The sequence below is a fragment of the Chiloscyllium plagiosum genome, unplaced genomic scaffold, assembly GCF_037043375.1.
Source record: "Chiloscyllium plagiosum isolate Xiang-an unplaced genomic scaffold, Cpla_swu_hap1 HiC_scaffold_6, whole genome shotgun sequence".
Lineage (NCBI taxonomy): Eukaryota > Metazoa > Chordata > Chondrichthyes > Orectolobiformes > Hemiscylliidae > Chiloscyllium > Chiloscyllium plagiosum.
The window spans coordinates 129,650,684-129,668,953 of record NW_028270144.1 but is presented as its reverse complement, the minus strand read 5'-3'; positions in this window follow the sequence as shown (position 1 = coordinate 129,668,953).

The following is an 18,270-nucleotide window of genomic DNA, read 5'->3' as shown; positions in this document are numbered from 1 at the left end:
ATGCCCCACGCCCATTGCCCCCTTCCCCAGGTTGGCCACCTTCCTCTCTGTAAGTGCTGACACACACATCATTTTGTCGACAGTACATCAAGATCTGGTTTAACATTTTGTATCAATTCTGCTGGTACATTCCATTCTCGGACATTTCATTAACTTGTATCATTTTGTATAGCGCAAACATTTCGGTTATCTCAGCTTTTTGCTGAAAACATAATTTTTAAAAAGAACTTATTTGCTATAATAATTATACACCAATGTTAGTATTTAATTAACCACAATTATACAATGAAAAGTAGAGATACTATTCCCTAAATACTTGCAGAGTTAATAGTTCTCTTGCTGTACCCCTTTTTTGTATGCTTTTTCTATATCTGCAAAAACAACATTTTTCCTCATTTCTAACAAGTTTAACACAGCAACAAAGACACCTTCACATCACAATGTAATGTAAAAGGTCAGCGCTGAGCGAGCACCACACATACACATAAATGATCTGGAAGAGGGCATTGTTGGTATGATCAGTAAGTTTGCAGATGACACAAACATTGGTGGAGTAGCAAAAAGCATAGGGGACTGTCTGAGAATACAGGAGGATATAGATAGACTGGAGAGTTGGGCGGAGAAGTGGCAGATGGAGTTCAATCCAGGCAAATGTGAGGTGATGCATTTTGGGAAATCTAATTCTAGAAAGAACTATACTATAAACGGAAGAGCCTTGGGAAAAGTTGATGGGCAGAGAGATCTGGGAGCGCAGCTCCATTGTACCCTGAAGGTTGCTGCGCAGGTGGATAGAGTGGTCAGGAAGGCATATGGTATGCTTGCCTTCATCGGACGGGGTATCGAGTATACAAGCTGGCAGGTCATGTTAAAATTATACAAGACATTGGTTCGGCTGCATTTAGAATACAGTGTACAGTTCTGGTTGCCACATTACCAAAAGGATGTGGACGCTTTGGAGAGGGGGCAGAGAAGGTTCACGAGGATGATTTTTGGCTTAGAAGGTGCTAGCTATGAAGAGAGGGTGAGAAGGTTAGGATTGCTATCAAGAGAGAAAAGATTGAGGGGGGACCTGATTGAAGTCTACAAAATCATGAAGGGTGTAGACAGGGTGGATAGAGACAAGCTTTTTCCCAGGGTGAAGGATTCAATAATGAGAGGTCACGCTTTCAAGGGGGATACATGGGGCAAGTACATCACACAGAGGGTGGTGGGTGTTTGGAACGCGTTGCCAGCAGAGGTGGTAGAGGCAGGCACGGTATATTCATTTAAAATGTGTCTGGACAGATGCATGAGTAGGTGGGGAGCAGGAGGATACAGATGCTTAGGAATTGACCGACAGGTTCAGACAGTACACTCGGATCGGCTCAGGCTTGGAGGGTCGAAGGGCTTGTTCCTGGGCTCTAAATTTTCTTTGTTGTTTATTCACTATCGGAGAGACAGAGTTGAGGGAGTGCCGCACTGTCGGAGGGTCAGTACTGAGGGAGTGCCGCACTGTCGGAGGGTCAGTGCTGAGGGAGTGCCGCATTGTCGGAGGGTCAGTGCTGAGGGAGTGCCGCACTGTCGGAGGGTCAGTGCTGAGGGAGTGCCGCACTGTCAGAGGGTCAGTGCTGAGGGAGTGCCGCACTGTCAGAGGGTCAGTGCTGAGGGAGTGCCGCACTGTCAGAGGGTCAGTACTGAAGGAGTGGGTACTGTCGGAGGGTCAGTGCTGAGGGAGTGCCGCACTGTCAGAGGGTCAGTACTGAGGGAGTGGGCACTGTCGGAGGGTCAGTACTGAGGGAGTGGGCACTGTCGGAGGGTCAGTGCTGAGGGAGCGCCACACTGTCGGAGGGTCAGTGCTGAGGGAGTGCCGCACTGTCAGAGGGTCAGTGCCGAGGAAGGGCCGCACTGTCGGAGGGACAGTACTGACGGAGTGCCGTACTGTCGGAGGGTCAGTGCTGAGGGAGTGCTACACTGTCAGAGGGTCAGTGCTGAGGGAGTGCCGCACTATCAGAGGGTCAGTGCTGAGGGAGTGCCGCACTGTCAGAGGGTCAGTACTGAGGGAGTGGGCACTGTCGGAGGGTCAGTGCTGAGGGACTGCCGCACTGTCGGAGGGTCAGTGCTGAGAGAGTGCCGCACATTCAGAGGGTCAGTGCCGAGGGAGTGCCGCACTGTCGGAGGGACAGTACTGACGGCACTGTCGGAGGGACAGTACTGAGGGAGTTGACACAGTCATTGACTCAGTGCTGCGGGAGTGCCGCACTGTCGGAGGGTCAGTACTGAGGGAGTGGGCACTGTCGGAGACTCAGTGCTGAGGGAGTTCTGCACTGTCGCAGGGTCAGTGCTGAGGGAGTGCCGCACTGTCAGAGGGTCAGTACTGAAGGAGTGGGTACTGTCGGAGGGTCAGTGCTGAGGGAGTGCCGCACTGTCAGAGGGTCAGTACTGAGGGAGTGGGCACTGTCGGAGGGTCAGTACTGAGGGAGTGGGCACTATTGGAGACTCAGTGCTGACGGAGTGCCGCACTGTCGGAGGATCAGTGCTGAGGGAGCGCCGCACTGTCAGAGGGTCAGTACTGAGAGAGTGGGCACTGTCGGAGGGTCAGTGCTGAGGGAGCGCCACATTGTCGGAGGGTCAGTGCTGAGGGAGTGCCGCACTGTCAGAGGGTCAGTGCCGAGGAAGGGCCGCACTGTCGGAGGGACAGTAATGACGGAGTGCCATACTGTCGGAGGGTCAGTGCTGAGGGAGCGCCGCACTGTCGGAGGGTCAGTGCTGAGGGAGTGCCGCACTGTCGGAGGGTCAGTGCTGAGGGAGTGCCGCACTGTCGGAGGGTCAGTGCTGAGGGAGTGCCGCACTGTCAGAGGGTCAGTGCTGAGGGAGTGCCGCACTGTCAGAGGGTCAGTACTGAGGGAGTAGGCACTGTCGGAGGGTCAGTGCTGAGGGAGCGCCACACTGTCGGAGGGTGAGTGCTGAGGGAGTGCCGCACTGTCGGAGGGTCAGTGCTGAGAGAGTGCCGCACATTCAGAGGGTCAGTGCCGAGGGAGTGCCGCACTGTCTTAGGGACAGTACTGAGGGCACTGTCGGAGGGACAGTACTGAGGGAGTTAACACAGTCATTGACTCAGTGCTGCGGGAGTGCCGCACTGTCGGAGGGTCAGTACTGAGGGAGTGGGCACTGTCGGAGACTCAGTGCTGAGGGAGTGCTGCACTGTCGGAGGGTCAGTGCTGAGGGAGTGCTGCACAGTCGGAGGGTCAGTACTGAGGGAGTGGGCACTGTCGGAGACTAAGTGCTGAGGGAGTGCCGCACTGTCAGAGGGTCAGTGCTGAGGGAGTTCTGCACTGTCAGGGGGTCAGTGCTGAGGGAGTGGGCACTGTCGGAGGGTCAGTGCTGAGGGAGCGCCGCACTGTCGGAGACTCAGTGCTGAGGGAGTGCCGCACTGTCGCAGGGTCAGTGCTGAGGGAGCGCCGCACTGTCGGAGGGTCAGTGCTGAGGGAGTGCCGCACTGTCGGAGGGTCAGTGCAGAGGGAGTGCCGCACTGTCAGAGGGTCAGTGCTGAGGAAGTGGGCACTGTCAGAGGGTCAGTGCTGAGGGAGTGGGCACAGTCGGAGGGTCAGTGCTGAGGGAGTGGGCACTGTCAGAGGTTCAGTGCTGAGGGAGCGCCGCACTGTCGGAGGGTCAGTGCTGCACTGTCGGAGGGTCAGTGCTGAGCGAGCGCCGCAATGTCGGAGGGTCAGTGCTGAGTGAGCACCACACTGTCGAAGAGTCAGTGCTGAGGGAGTGCCGCACTGTAAGAGAGTCAGTACTGAGGGAGTGGGCACTGTTGGAGACTAAGTGCTGAGGGAGTGCTGCACTGTCAGAGGGTCAGTGCTGAGGGAGTGCTGCACTGTCAGGGGGCCAGTGCTGAGGGAGTGGCTCTGTCGGAGGGTCAGTGCTGAGGGAGTGCCGCACTGTCGGAGGGTCAGTGCTGAGGGAGTGCTCCACTGTCGGAGGGTCAGTGCTGAGGGAGTGGGCAATGTCGGAGGGTCAGTGCTGAGGGAGCGCCACACTGTCGGAGGGTCAGTGCTGAGGGAGTGCCGCACTATCGGAGGGTCAGTGCTGAGGGAATGCCGCACTGTCGGAGGGTCAGTGCTGAGGGAATGCCGCACTGTCAGAGGGTCAGTGCTGAGGGAGTGGGCACTGTTGGAGGGTCAGTGCTGAGGGAGTGGGGAGAGTCGGAGGGTCAGTGCTGAGGGAGTGGGCACTGTCAGAGGCTCAGTGCTGACGGAGCGCCACACTGTCGGAGGGTCAGTGCTGAGGGAGTGCCGCACTGTCGGAGGGTCAGTGGTGAGGGAATGCCGCACTGTCGGAGGGTCAGTGCTGAGGGAGTGGGCACTGTCAGAGGGTCAGTGCTGACGGAGCGCCACACTGTCGGAGGGTCAGTGCTGAGGGAGTGCCGCACTGTCAGAGGGTCAGTGGTGAGGGAATGCCGCACTGTCGGAGGGTCAGTGCTGAGGGAGTGGGCACTGTCGGAGACTTAAGGGCTGAGGGAGTGCCGCACTGTCAGAGGGTCAGTGCTGAGGGATTGCTGCATTGTTAGAGGGTAAGTGCTGAGGGAGTGGGCACTGTCAGAGGGTCAGTGCTGAGGGAGTGCCGCACTGTCGGAGGGTCAGTGCTGAGGGAGTGCTGCACTGTCGGCGGGTCAATGCTGAGGGAGTGCCACACTGTCAAAGGGTCAGTACTGAGGGAGTGCTGCACTGTCAAAGGGTCAGTGCTGAGGGAGTGGCTCTGTCGGAGGGTCAGTGCTGAGGGAGTGCCGCACAGTTGGAGGGTCAGTGCTGAGGGAGTGGGCACTGTCGGAGGGTCAGTGCTGAGGGAGCGCCACACTGTCGGAGGGTCAGTGCTGAGGGAGTGCCGCAGTGTCGGAGGGTCAGTGCTGAGTGAGCGCCACACTGTCGAAGGGTCAGCGCTGAGGGAGTGCCGCACTGTCAGAGGGTCAGTGCTGAGGGAGTGGGGACTGTCGGAGGATCAGTACTGAGGGAGTGCTGAACTGTCGGAGGGTCAGTACTGAGGGAGTGGGCACTGTCGGAGACTAAGTGCTGAGGGAGTGCCGCACTGTCAGAGGGTCAGTGCTGAGGGAGTGCCGCACTGTCGAAGGGTCAGCGCTGAGGGAGTGCCGCATTGTCAGAGGGTCAGTGCCAAGGGAGTGCCGCACTGTCGGAGGGACAGTACTGAGGGAGTGGGCACTGTCGGAGGGTCAGTGCTGACGGAGTGCTGCACTGTCAGCGGATCAGTGCTGAGGGAGTGCCGCACTGTCAGAGGGTCAGTGCTGAGGGAGGGCCGCACTGTCAGAGGGTCAGTACTGAGGGAGTGGGCACTGTCGGAGGGTCAGTGCTGAGGGAGCGCAACACTGTTGGAGGGTCAGTGCTGAGGGAGTGCCGCACTGTGAGAGGGTCAGTGCCGAGGGAGTGCAGCACTGTCGGAGGGACAGTACTGAGGGAGTGGGCACTGTCGGAGGGTCAGTACTGAGGGAGTGGGCACTGTCACTGACTCAGTGCTGAGGGAGTGCCGCACTGTCGGAGTGTCAGTACTGAGGGAGTGGGCACTGTCGGAAGGTCAGTGCTAAGGGAGTGCTGCACTGTCGGAGGGTCAGTGCTGAGGGAGTGCCGCACTGTCAGAGGGTCAGTACTGAGGGAGTGGGCACTGTCGGAGACTAAGTGCTGAGGGAGTGCCGCTCTGTCAGAGGGTCAGTGCTGAGGGAGTGCTGCACTGTCGGAGGCTCAGTGCGGAGGGAGTGGGCACTGTCGGAGGGTCAGTGCTGAGGGAGCGCCACGCTGTCGGAGGGTCAGTGCTGAGGGAGTGCCGCACTGTCGGAGGGTCAGTGCTGAGGGAATGCCGCACTGTCGGAGGGTCAGTGCTGAGGGAGTGCCTCAGTGTCAGAGGGTCAGTGCTGAGGGAATGCCGCACTGTCGGAGGGTCAGTGCTGAGGAAGTGGGCACTGCCGGAGGGTCAGTGCTGAGGGAGTGGGCACAGTCGGAGGGTCAGTGCTGAGGGAGTGGGCACAGTCGGAGGGTCAGTGCTGATGGAGCGCCGCACTGTCAGAGGGTCTGTGCTGCACTGTCGGAGGGTCAGCGCTGAGGGAATGCCGCACTGTCGGAGGATTAGTGCTGAGGGAGTGCCGCACTGTCAGAGGGTCAGTGCTGAGGGAGTGGGCACTGTCGGAGGGTCAGTACTGAGGGAGTGCTGCACTGTCGGAGGGTTAGTACTGAGGGAGTGGGCACTGTCGGAGACTAAGTGCTGAGGGAGTGCCGCACTGTCGGAGGGTCAGTGCTGCACTGTCGGAGGGTCAGTGCTGAGCGAGCGCCGCACTGTTGGAGAGTCAGTGCTGAGGGAGTGGGGACTGTCAGAGGGTGAGTACTGAGGGAGTGGGCACTGTCGGAGACTAAGTGCTGAGGGAGTGCCTCACTGTCAGAAGGTCAGTGCTGAGGGAGTGCCGCACTGTTAGAGGGTCAGTGCTGAGGGAGTGCTGCACTGTCAGAGGGTCTGCGCTGAGGGAGAGCTGCACTATCAGAGGGTCAGTGCAGAGAGAGTGCTGCACTGTCAGAGGGTCAGTGCGGCACTGTTAGAGACTCAGTGCTGAGGGAGTGGGCACTGTCAGAGGGTCACTGGTGAGGGAGTGCTGCACTGTCAGAGGGTCAGTGCTGAGGGAGTGCTGCACTGTCAGAGGGTCAGTGCTGAGGGAGTGCTGCACTGTCAGAGGGTCAGTGCTGAGGGAGTGCTGCACTGTCAGAGGGTCAGTGCGGAGGGAGTGCCGCACAGTCAGAGGGTCAGTGCTGAGGGAATGCGACACTGTCAGAGGCTCAGTACTTAGGGAGTGCTGCACAGTCGGAGGTTCAGTGCTGAGGGAGTGCCGCAGTGTCGGAGGGTCAGTGCTGAGAGAGTGCTGCACTGTCAGAGGGTCAGTGCTGAGGTAGTGCCGCACTGTCAGAGGGTCAGTACTGAGGGAGTGGGCACTGTCGGAGGGTCAGTACTGAGGGAGTGGGCACTATTGGAGACTCAGTGCTGAGGGAGTGCCGCACTGTCGGAGGGTCAGTGCTGAGGAAGTGGGCACTGCCGGAGGGTCAGTGCTGAGGGAATGCCGCACTGTTGGAGGGTCAGTGCTGAGGGAGTGCCGCACTGTCAGAGGGTCAGTGCTGAGGGAATGCCGCACTGTCGGAGGGTCAGTGCTGAGGGAGTGCCGCACTGTCGGAGGGTCAGTACTGAGGGAGTGCCGCACTGTCAGAGGGTCAGTACTGAAGGAGTGGGTACTGTCGGAGGGTCAGTGCTGAGGAAGTGGGCACTGTCGGAGGGTCAGTGCTGAGGGAATGCCGCACTGTCGGAGGGTCAGTGCTGAGGGAGTGCCGCATTGTCGGAGGGTCAGTGCTGAGGGAGTGGCGCACTGTCAGAGGGTCAGTTCTGAAGGAGTGGGTACTGTCGGAGGGTCAGTGCTGAGGTAGTGCCGCACTGTCAGAGGGTCAGTACTGAGGGAGTGGGCACTGTCGGAGGGTCAGTACTGAGGGAGTGGGCACCATTGGAGACTCAGTGCTGAGGGTGTGCCGCACGGTCGGATGGTCAGTGCTGATGGAGTGGGCACTGTCGGAGGGTCAGTACTGAGGGATGGGCACTGTCGGAGACTCAGTGCTGAGGGAGTGCCGCACTGTCGGGGTGTCAGTGCTGAGGGTGTGCTGCACTGTCGGATGGTCAGTGCTGAGGGAGTGCGGCACTGTCAGAGACTCAGTGCTGAGGGAATGCCGCACTGTCAGAGGGTCAGTACTGAGGGAGTGCTGCACTGTCGGAGGGTCTGTGCTGAGGGAGTGCCGCACTGTCGGAGGCTCAGTGCTGAGAGAGTGCTGCACTGTCAGAGGGTCAGTGCGGAGGGAGTGCTGCACTGTCAGAGGGTCAGTGCTGAGGGAGTGCTGCACTGTCAGAGGGTCAGTGCTGAGGGAGTGCTGCACTGTCAGAGGGTCAGTGCTGAGGGAGTGCTGCACTGTCAGAGGGTCAGTGCGGAGGGAGTGCCGCACAGTCAGAGGGTCAGTGCTGAGGGAATGCGGCACTGTCAGAGGCTCAGTACTTAGGGAGTGCTGCACAGTCGGAGGTTCAGTGCTGAGGGAGTGCCGCGGTGTCGGAGGGTCAGTGCTGAGAGAGTGCTGCACTGTCAGAGGGTCAGTGCTGAGGTAGTGCCGCACTGTCAGAGGGTCAGTACTGAGGGAGTGGGCACTGTCGGAGGGTCAGTACTGAGGGAGTGGGCACTATTGGAGACTCAGTGCTGAGGGAGTGCCGCACTGTCGGAGGGTCAGTGCTGAGGAAGTGGGCACTGCCGGAGGGTCAGTGCTGAGGGAATGCCGCACTGTTGGAGGGTCAGTGCTGAGGGAGTGCCGCACTGTCAGAGGGTCAGTGCTGAGGGAATGCCGCACTGTCGGAGGGTCAGTGCTGAGGGAGTGCCGCACTGTCGGAGGGTCAGTGCTGAGGGAGTGCCGCACTGTCAGAGGGTCAGTGCTGAGGGAGTGCCGCACTGTCAGAGGGTCAGTACTGAGGGAGTGGGCACTGTTGGAGACTCAGTGCTGAGGGAGTGCCGCCCTGTCAGAGAGTCAGTACTGAGGGAGTGGGAACTGTCGGAGGGTCAGTACTGAGGGATGGGCACTGTCGGAGACTCAGTGCTGAGGGAGTGCCGCACTGTCGGGGTGTCAGTGCTGAGGGAGTGCTGCACTGTCGGATGGTCAGTGCTGAGGGAGTGCGGCACTGTTGGAGACTCAGTGCTGAGGGAATGCCGCACTGTCAGAAGGTCAGTACTGAGGGAGTGCTGCACTGTCGGAGGGTCTGTGCTGAGGGAGTGGGCACTGTCAGAGGGTCAGTGCTGAGGGAGTGGGCACTATCAGAGGGTCAGTGCTGAGGGAGTGCTGCACTGTCAGAGGGTCAGTGCGGAGGGAGTGCCGCACGGTCAGAGGGTCAGTGCTGAGGGAATGCGGCACTGTCAGAGGGTCAGTGCTGAGGGAGTGGGCACTGTCGGAGGGTCAGTACTGAGGGAGTGCTGCACTGTCGGAGGGTCAGTACTGAGGGAGTGGGCACTGTCGGAGACTCAGTGCTCACCAAGCACTGCACTGTTGGAGGGTCAGTGCTGAGTGAGCGACACACTGTCGAAGGGTCAGCGCTGAGGGAGTGCCGCACTGTCGAAGGGTCAGTGCTGAGGGAGCGCCGTACTGTTGGAGGGTCAGTGCTGAGAGAGTGCCACACTGTCGGAGGGTCAGTACTGAGGGAGTGGGCACTGTCGGAGGGTCAGTGCTGAGGGAGTGGGCACTGTCGGAGGGTCAGTGCTGAGGGAGTGGGCACTGTCGGAGGGTCAGTGCTGAGGGAGAACCGCACTGTCGGAGGGTCAGTGCCGAGGGAGTGCCGCACTGTCGGAGGGTCAGTGCTGAGGGAGTGGGCACTGTCGGAGGGTCAGTGCTGAGGGAGTGCCGCACTGTCAGAGGGTCAGTGCTGAGGGAGTGCCGCACTGTCGGAGGGTCAGTGCTGAGGGAGTGCCGCACTGTCGGAGGGTCAGTGCTGAGGGAGAACCGCACTGTCGGAGGGTCAGTGCTGAGGGAGTGGGCACTGTCGGAGGGTCAGTGCTGAGGGAGTGGGCACTGTCGGAGGGTCAGTGCTGAGGGAGTGCCGCACTGTCGGAGGGTCAGTGCTGAGGGAGTGGGCACTGTCGGAGGGTCAGTGCTGAGGGAGTGCCGCACTGTCGGAGGGTCAGTGCTGAGGGAATGCAGCACTGTCGGAGGGTCAGTGCTGAGGGAGTGCCGCACTGTCGGAGGGTCAGTGCCGAGGGAGTGCCGCACTGTCAGAGGGTCAGTGCTGAGGGAGTGCCGCACTGTCGGAGGGTCAGTGCTGAGGGAGTGCCGCACTGTCAGAGGGTCAGTGCTGAGGGAGTGCCGCACTGTCGGAGGGTCAGTGCTGAGGGAGTGCCGCACTGTCGGAGGGTCAGTGCTGAGGGAGTGCCGCAATGTCGGAGGGTCAGTGCTGAGGGAGTGCCGCACTGTCGGAGGGTCAGTGCTGAGGGAGTGCCGCACTGTCGGAGGGTCAGTGCTGAGGGAGTGGGCACTGTCGGAGGCTGTTTCTCTCACGTCCGCTTTTACCTGCAGCTCCGCGGTTCCCGAGCGACGCCGCAGCACTCCTGAGCGAACGGAGCATGCGCGAGCCGCGGGGCACTCTGGGAGTTGTAGTCCTCACTGTTTCCAATGAGTAACCCTTCCTTGTCACATTGTCCCGCCTGCTCCTGTCTCTCCCAGTGACCAGTCAGGTCACCTCTCATTGCCACTGAGCACAACACAGTTCCTGTGATATAGAGGAGCCAGGGTTGGACAACGCCCAAAATCACACAACAGTCCAAAGGCTTTATTTGAAAACAGTTTTGGGACACTGCACCTTCATCAGCTGTTAGGCAGAGGAAGACCTTATAAATTGTGTGTCTAAAGAACACTTCAATGCATGAGTTCTATGTCCCTTTGATTTTTATCTGACAAATTCTGTGTTTAAGGTCTTCCTCTCTCACTAACACCTAATAAAGGTCATGCTTTGGAGATGCCGGTGTTGGTCTGGGGTGTACAAAGTTAAAAATCACACAACACCAGGTTATAGACCAACAGGTTTAATTGGAAGCACACCAGCTTTCGGAGCACTGTTCCTCCACTATCACCTGATGAAGGAGCGACGCTCTGAAAGCTGTGTGATTTTTAACCTAGTAAAGGAGTAATGCTCTGAAAGCTTGTGTTTCCAAATAAATTGGACTATAACCATGCGACATGTGATTTTTAACAGCTCCTGATCAAGGGTCACTGGTCCCAAAACTTTTGACTGCTTTTTCTCCACAGATACGGCCAAATATGCTAACATTTTACTTTTCTCCAGCAACTTCTGTTTTTGTTCCAACTGGTACAAACTCAAACAACTTAATCTTTCCTCGTAAGACAGTTCCTCCATCCCTGGTCTCAGCCTAACAAAGCTTCTCGGGAGTACCTCCAATGCCAGTATATCTTTCAGATTAGAGTGATACTGGAAAAGCACAGCAGGTCAGGCAGCATCCGAGGAACAGGAGAATCGATGTTTCGGGCAAAAGCCCTTCATTAGGAATGAAGCTGGGAGCCTTGGAGGTGGAGAGATAACTGGGAAGTGGGTGGGGCTGGGGACAAGGTAGCTGAGAGAGTGCAATAGGGAGATGGATGTGGGGTTGAAGGTGATAGGTCAGAGGGGAGGGTGGAGCAGATAGGTGGGAAGGGAGATAGGTCATAGGGATGGTGCTGAGCTGGAAGGTTGGAACTGGGGTAAGGTGGGGGAAGGGTAAATGAAGAAACTGGTGAAGTCCACATTGATGCTCTGGGGTTGGAGGGTCCCAAGGTGGAAGATGAGGTGTTCTTCCTCCAGGCATCAGGTGGTAAGGGAGTGGCGGTCGAGGCGGCCCAGGACCTGCATGTCCTCAGCAGAGTGGGAAGGGTAGTTGAAATGTTCAGTCATGGGGCAGTGAGGTTGATTGGTGCAGGTTTGTTGTACTTACAGTTTTTATGTGTAGAAATATAGTCTGTTTAGTATATGAATTCTTCTGAGGCTATCAGAGAACATCTCCAGGACACCCATATGCTTGCAGGTTGGAAGAAGCAAAAATGGCCCTGAGTAGAGTGATATGCTCTTCTTGTTGAATGTGTGTTTAGGGAGAGTTTCAGTGTTACTGAGGATTATATCTGCAATAAATGGCATTGGTTGTGAATCCTATCAGATCGAATGGAACGGTTGGAGTAACAGTTATAGTCAATGAAGAATTTACAAGAGCAAGGGCGTGTGATGGATGGCAGTTATAGGAAGGGAGAAAAGTCACAGATACAGTCACATAGATGGGTTGATGCCAGGAAAGGTGACAGAGGTAGGCAGGTAGTGCAGGAGGTTTCAGTGGCTATCTCCATTTCAAACAAGTATGCTGTTTTGGAAAATGGAGGGGGTGATGGATTTTCAGAGGAATGTAGCACGAACAGCCATGTTTCTGGTATCGAGACTAAGGCAATGAGGGGTACGTCAGGTTCCAAGAGATTGACTGAGTTAGGGGACTGTCTAGTCCGAGGCACAGACAGACGTTTGTGGCCAGCAGTGAAAAATCAGAATGGTATGTTGCCTCCCTATTGCCAGGATCAAGGATGTCTCAGAGAGGGTGCAGAAGGTTCTCAAGGGGGAGAGAGCCCAGCAGGAGGTCATTGTCCACATTGGAAACAATGACATAGAAAGGGAAAGGGATGAGATTCTGAAGGGAGAGTACAGAAAGTTAGGCAGGAATCTAAAAAGGCGGTCCTCGAGAGGAGTAATATCTGGATTACTCCTGGTGCTACGAGCTAGTGAGGGTAGGAATAGGAGGATAGAGCAGATGAATGCATGGCTGAGGAGCTGGTGCAGGGGAGAAGGATTCACACTTTTGGATCATTGGAATCTCTTCTGGGGTAGAGGTGACCTGTACAAGAAGGACGGATTGCACCTGAATTGGAAGGAGACTAATATACTGGCAAGGAGATAAGGATAGCATTATAGCTGTACTTAGGGAGGATATCCCCAGAAATACATCCAGAGAGGTTATTTGGGTGGAACTGAGAAATAAGAAAGGGATGATCACCTGTTTGGGATTGTATTATAGAGCCCCTAATAGTCAGCGGGAAATTGAGAAACAAATTTGTAAGGAGATTTCGGTTATCTGTAAGAATAATAGAGTGGTTATAGTAGTGGATTTTAACCTTCTAAACATAGACTGGGACTGCCACAGTGTTAAGGGCTCAGATAGAGAGGAATTTGTTAAGTATGTACAAGAAAAGTTTCTGATTCAGTATGTGTATGTACTTACTAGATAAAGTGCAAATCCTGACCTACTCTTGGGAAATAAGGCAGGGCAGGTGACTAAGGTGTCAGTGGGGGAGCACTTTGGGGCCAGCAACCATAATTCTATTAGTTTAAAAATAATGATGGAAAAGGATAGACCAGATCTAAGAGTTGAAGGTCTAAATTGGAGAAAGACCAATTTTGATAGTATTAGGCAAGAACTTTCAAAAACTGATTGGGGGCAGATGTTCGCAGGTAAAGGGACGGCTGGAAAATGAGAAGCCTTCAGAAATGAGATAACGAGAGTCCAGTGACAGTATATTCCTGTTAGGGTGAAAGGCTGATAGGTGTAGGAAATGCTGGATGACTAAAGAAACTGAGGGTTTAATTAAGAAAAAGAAGGAAGCATATGTCAGGTATAGACAGGAGGGATTGAGTGAATCCTTAGAGTATAAAGTCAGTAGGCGCACACTTAAGAGGGAAATCAGTAGGGCAAAAAGGAGACATGAGATAGTTTTAGCAAATAGAGTTAGGGAGAATTCAAAGGGTTTTAACAAATACCATTAAGCACAAAAGGGTAACTAGGGAGAGAATAGGGCCCCCCAAAGATCAGCGAGGCAGCCTTTGTGTGGAGCTGCAGGAGATGGGGGAAGATACTAAATGAGTACTTTGCATCAGTGTTTACTTTGGAAAAGGACAGAGTCATAGAGATGTACAGCATGGAAAGAGACCCTTCAGTCCAACCCGTCCATGCCGACCAGATATCCCAACCCAATCTAGTCCCACCTGCCAGCACCCAGCCCATATCCCTACAAATCCTTCCTATTCATATACCCATCCAAATGCCTCTTAAATGTTGTAATTGTACCAGCCTCCACCACTTCCTCTGGCAGCTCATTCCATACACGTACCACCCTCTGTGTGGAATAAGTTGCCCTGTTGGACTGAAATGTCTGCTTCCATGCTGTACACCTCTATGACTCTAATTCTTGTAAATCAGCTAGATTTCTCTTCAGGAAACCACGTAGGCTCCCTTGATCATATATATTTCTTTAAGTGTTCTGCTTTTACCTCATTTATAACAGACTTAACATTTCTCAATATTAAAATGAGATTGCGGATTACTTGGAAGTACATGGCAAAGTGGAGTTGAATTAACACGGTGTCGTCAAGGGGAGGTTTTGCCTGACAAATTTGTTATAATTCTTTGGAGGAGATAATGAGCAAGTTAGACAAAGGGGAACCAGCGGGTGTGATCTATTTGGTGCTGCACGGGAGGCTGTTAAATAAGCTAAGAGCCCATGATGTAAGGTACTGGTGTGGATAGAGGATTGGCTGACTGGCAGAAGGCAGAGATTGGGAATAAAGGGGTCTTTTTCAGGATAGCAGCCTGGTGACTAGCGGAATTTCGCAAGGGTCAATGTTGGGACTACAACTATCCATGTCATACATTAATGATCTAGGTGAAGAAACAGAGGACATTTTTTCTAAGTTTGCAGATGACACAAAGATAGGTGGAGGGACAGATGGTGTTAAGGAGAGGGAGGGAAGGCTTCAGAAGGACTTTGACAATGTTAGGAGAATGGGCAAAGTGGCAGATGGAATACAGTGTGGGAAAGTGTGAGGTTATGCACTTAGGAAAAATAGACGCACAGACTATTTTCTAAACAGGAAAAAGCTTCAGAAATCTGAACCATCAAGAGACTTGAGAGTCCCAGTACAGGATTTGCTTAACATGCCGGTTCAGTTGGCAGTTAGAAAGGTAAATGCAATTTTAGCATTCATTTCAAGAGGACTAGTACAGAAGAGCAGGGATGTACTGCGGAGGCTGTTAAAGGCTCTAGTCAGATTGCATTTGGAACACTGAGTAATTTTGGACCCTATATCTAAGGAGGGATATATGTCGTTGGAGGGGGGTCCTGAGGATGAAGGGCTTATCATAGGAGGAACAGTTGAGGACTCTGGGCCCATACTCAGTTTAGAAGGAGTGTGTGTGTGTTTTTTTGGGGGGCGGAGGAATCTGGTTGCAAATTACAGAACACAGAGGCCTGAATAGAGTGAAGAAGATGAGTCCTATGAGAGACTACGACCTGAGGGCTGAGTCTCAGAGTGAAAAAAAAATGACCATTTATGGATGACCTGAGATAAGAAGGAATTTCTTCAGCCAGAGAGTGGTGAATCTCTGGAACTCACTGCTACAGAGAACTATGGAATCCACATCATTAAGTATATTTTAAGACATGATTAGATAGGTTCTTGATTAGTAATGGAAACAAAAGTCACATGGAGAAAGCATGGAAGTGGGATTGGACAACATATCAGCCATGATCGAATGGTGGAGCGGATTCAATGGGCCAAATGGCCTAATTCTGCTACTATAACCGATAACAGATGTTAGGCTAAGTCGTGGTATTACCTTTTCTTTAAAGTAAACATGTTACATTGGCAATTTTATTCTCTTGCTTTGTCACCTTACTTTCCCCTTACACCCAAACCCCAGTCCTGAAGAAAGGTTACACCCGAAGCATTGACTTCTCCACTTCCTGATGCTGCCTGGCTTGCTGTGTTCTTCCAGCCTCCTGCTTTTCAACCTTTAGGACATTACAAAGCACTTTATAACTGATAATGTGCTGTTTGAACTGTGGCAATGCAAGAAATGGCAGCAATTTTTCACACAGCAAGATTGCAAAAATAGCAAATAGTTACTGTAAGAAATTCTATCAGAATAGCAGAGGTCTCAGTGCTGGGCAGCTGGCTGCTGTGTTGAAGTGAGATACCCCCATCATAGTTCCAGAACAGTGGGAGCTTACATGGAAGCCGATGGGATAGGGCTTGGTGGCAGATTAAGGAAGTGCGATTTCCACTGAAAAAGCTTTTATCCTTTAATTCCCTGAAGGACAAGGTCAAAAATCACATGACACCAGGTTTAGTCCAACTTAAAAATACCTGCTTTTGGAGCACTGCTCCTTCATCAAGTGTTGAAGGAGCAGCACTCCGAAAGCGAGTGTTTTCAAATACCCCCATTGGACTATAACCTGGTATCGTGTGGTTTTTGACCTGCCCAACCCAGTCCAACACCAGCACCTCCACATCATCCCTAAAGTACATCCGTGAATTAAATAAGTTTTTCCAACAATCGTTTCATGATCATCATTAGGCTCCTAATTCCAGATTTTTATTTAATGCAAATAGGAGAAAGTGAGGTCCGCTTCCCCGGTCCCCAACGCCTCATCTTCACCATGGACATCCAGTCCCTGTACACCTCCATCCCCCATCACGAAGGACTCAAAGCACTCCGCTTCTTCCTTTCCCGCCGTACCACCGACACCCTCCTTCGACTGACCGAACTGGTCCTCACCCTGAACAACTTTTCTTTCCAATCCTCCCACTTTCTCCAAACAAAAGGAGTAGCCATGGGCACCCGCATGGGCCCCAGCTATGCCTGCCTCTTCGTAGGGTATGTGGAACAATCCATCTTCCGCAACTACACTGGCCCCACCCCCCATCTTTTCCTTCGCTACATTGATGACTGTATCGGCGCTACCTCGTGCTCCCACGAGGAGGTTGAACAGTTCATCCACTACACTAACACCTTCCACCCCAACCTCAAATTCACCTGGACAGTCTCGGACTCCTCCCTCCCCTTCCTAGACCTTTCTGTTTCTATCTCAGGCGACCGAATCAACACGGACATCTACTACAAACCAACCGACTCCCACAGCTACCTGGACTACACCTCCTCCCATCCTGCCCCCTGTAAAAACGCTATCCCATTCTCCCAATTCCTTCGTCTCCGCCGCATCTGCTCCCAGGAGGACCAGTTCAAAATACGTACAACACAGATGGCCTCCTTCTTCAAGGACCGCAATTTCCCCCCCGACGTGGTCGACGGTGCCCTCCACCGCATCTCCTCCACTTCCCGCTCCTCCGCCCTTGAGCCCCGCCCCTCCAACCGCCACCAGGACAGAACCCCACTGGTCCTCACCTACCACCCCACCAATCTCCATGTACAGCGCATCATCCGCCGTCACTTCCGCCACCTCCAAACAGACCCCAGCACCAAGGATATATTTCCCTCCCCTCCCCTATCAGCTTTCCGTAGAGACCACTCCCTCCGCGACTCCCTTGTCAGATCCACACCCCCCACCGACCCAACCTCCACTCCCGGCATCTTCCCTTGCAACCGCAGGAGGTGCAACACTTGCGCCCACACCTCCCCCCTCACTTCTCTCCAAGGCCCCAAAGGAAACTTCCATATCCGCCACAGATTCACCTGCACCTCCACCCACATCATCTACTGCATCCGCTGCAGCTGGTGTGGCCTCCTCTATATTGGGGAGACAGGCCGCCTACTTGCGGAGCGATTCAGAGAGCACCTCTGGGCCACCCGGACGAACCAACCCAACCAACCTGTAGCACAGCATTTCAACTCCCCCTCCCACTCCACCGAGGATATGCAGGTCATTGGACTCATCCACCGCCAAACCACAACAACCCGACGGTCGGAGGAGGAGCGTCTTATCTTCCGACTGGGAACCTTCCAACCGCAGGGGATGAACTTGGACTTCACCAGTTTCTTCATCCCCCCTCCCCCCACCTTGTCTCAGCCAGATCCCTCCAGCCCGGCACCGCCTTCCTGACCTGCAGTCTTCTTCTTGACCTCTCCGCCTCCATCCTACTCCGACCTATCACCTCACCTTGACCTCTTTCCACCTATCACATTTCCAACGCCCCTCCTCCAAGTCCCTCCTCCCTACCTTTTATCTTCTCCTGCTGAACACTCTCTGCTCATTCCTGAAGAAGGGCCTGTGCCCGAAACGTCGAATCTCCTGTTCCCTGGATGCTGCCTGACCTGCTGTGCTGTTCCAGCAATAAAGTTTCACATTTAATGCAAATACCATCATCTGCCAAGGCAGGATTCAAATTCAGATCCCCAGAACATTAGCTGGGTCTCTGGAGAGAGTCAGACAGCATGGAAACAGACCCCTATTCCTGGTGAAAGGCTTTTGCCTGAAACGTCGATTTTACTGCTCCTCGGATGCTGCCTGACCTGTTCTGCTTTTCTAGCATCACTCTGGTTTCCAGCATCTGCAGTCCTCACACTTGCCTAACAGACACTTCAGTCCAACCAGTCCATGCTGAACATAATTCCAAACTAAACTAGTTGCACCTGCCTGCTCCTGGCCCATTATCGCTCCAAACCTTTCCTATTCACATACTTATCCAAGTGTCTTTTAAGCATTGTAATTCTACCTACATTCACCACTTCATCTGGACATTCATTCACACGCAAAGTACCCCTCTGTGTAAAACATTTGTCCCTCACATCTTTTTTAAATCTCTCTCATCTCACCTTAAAAATGTGCAGCCCAGTCTTGACATTCCTCCATCCAAGGAAAAAGACAACTACCTTATCTATAACCCCCATTATTTTATAAACTTCTATAAAGTCGC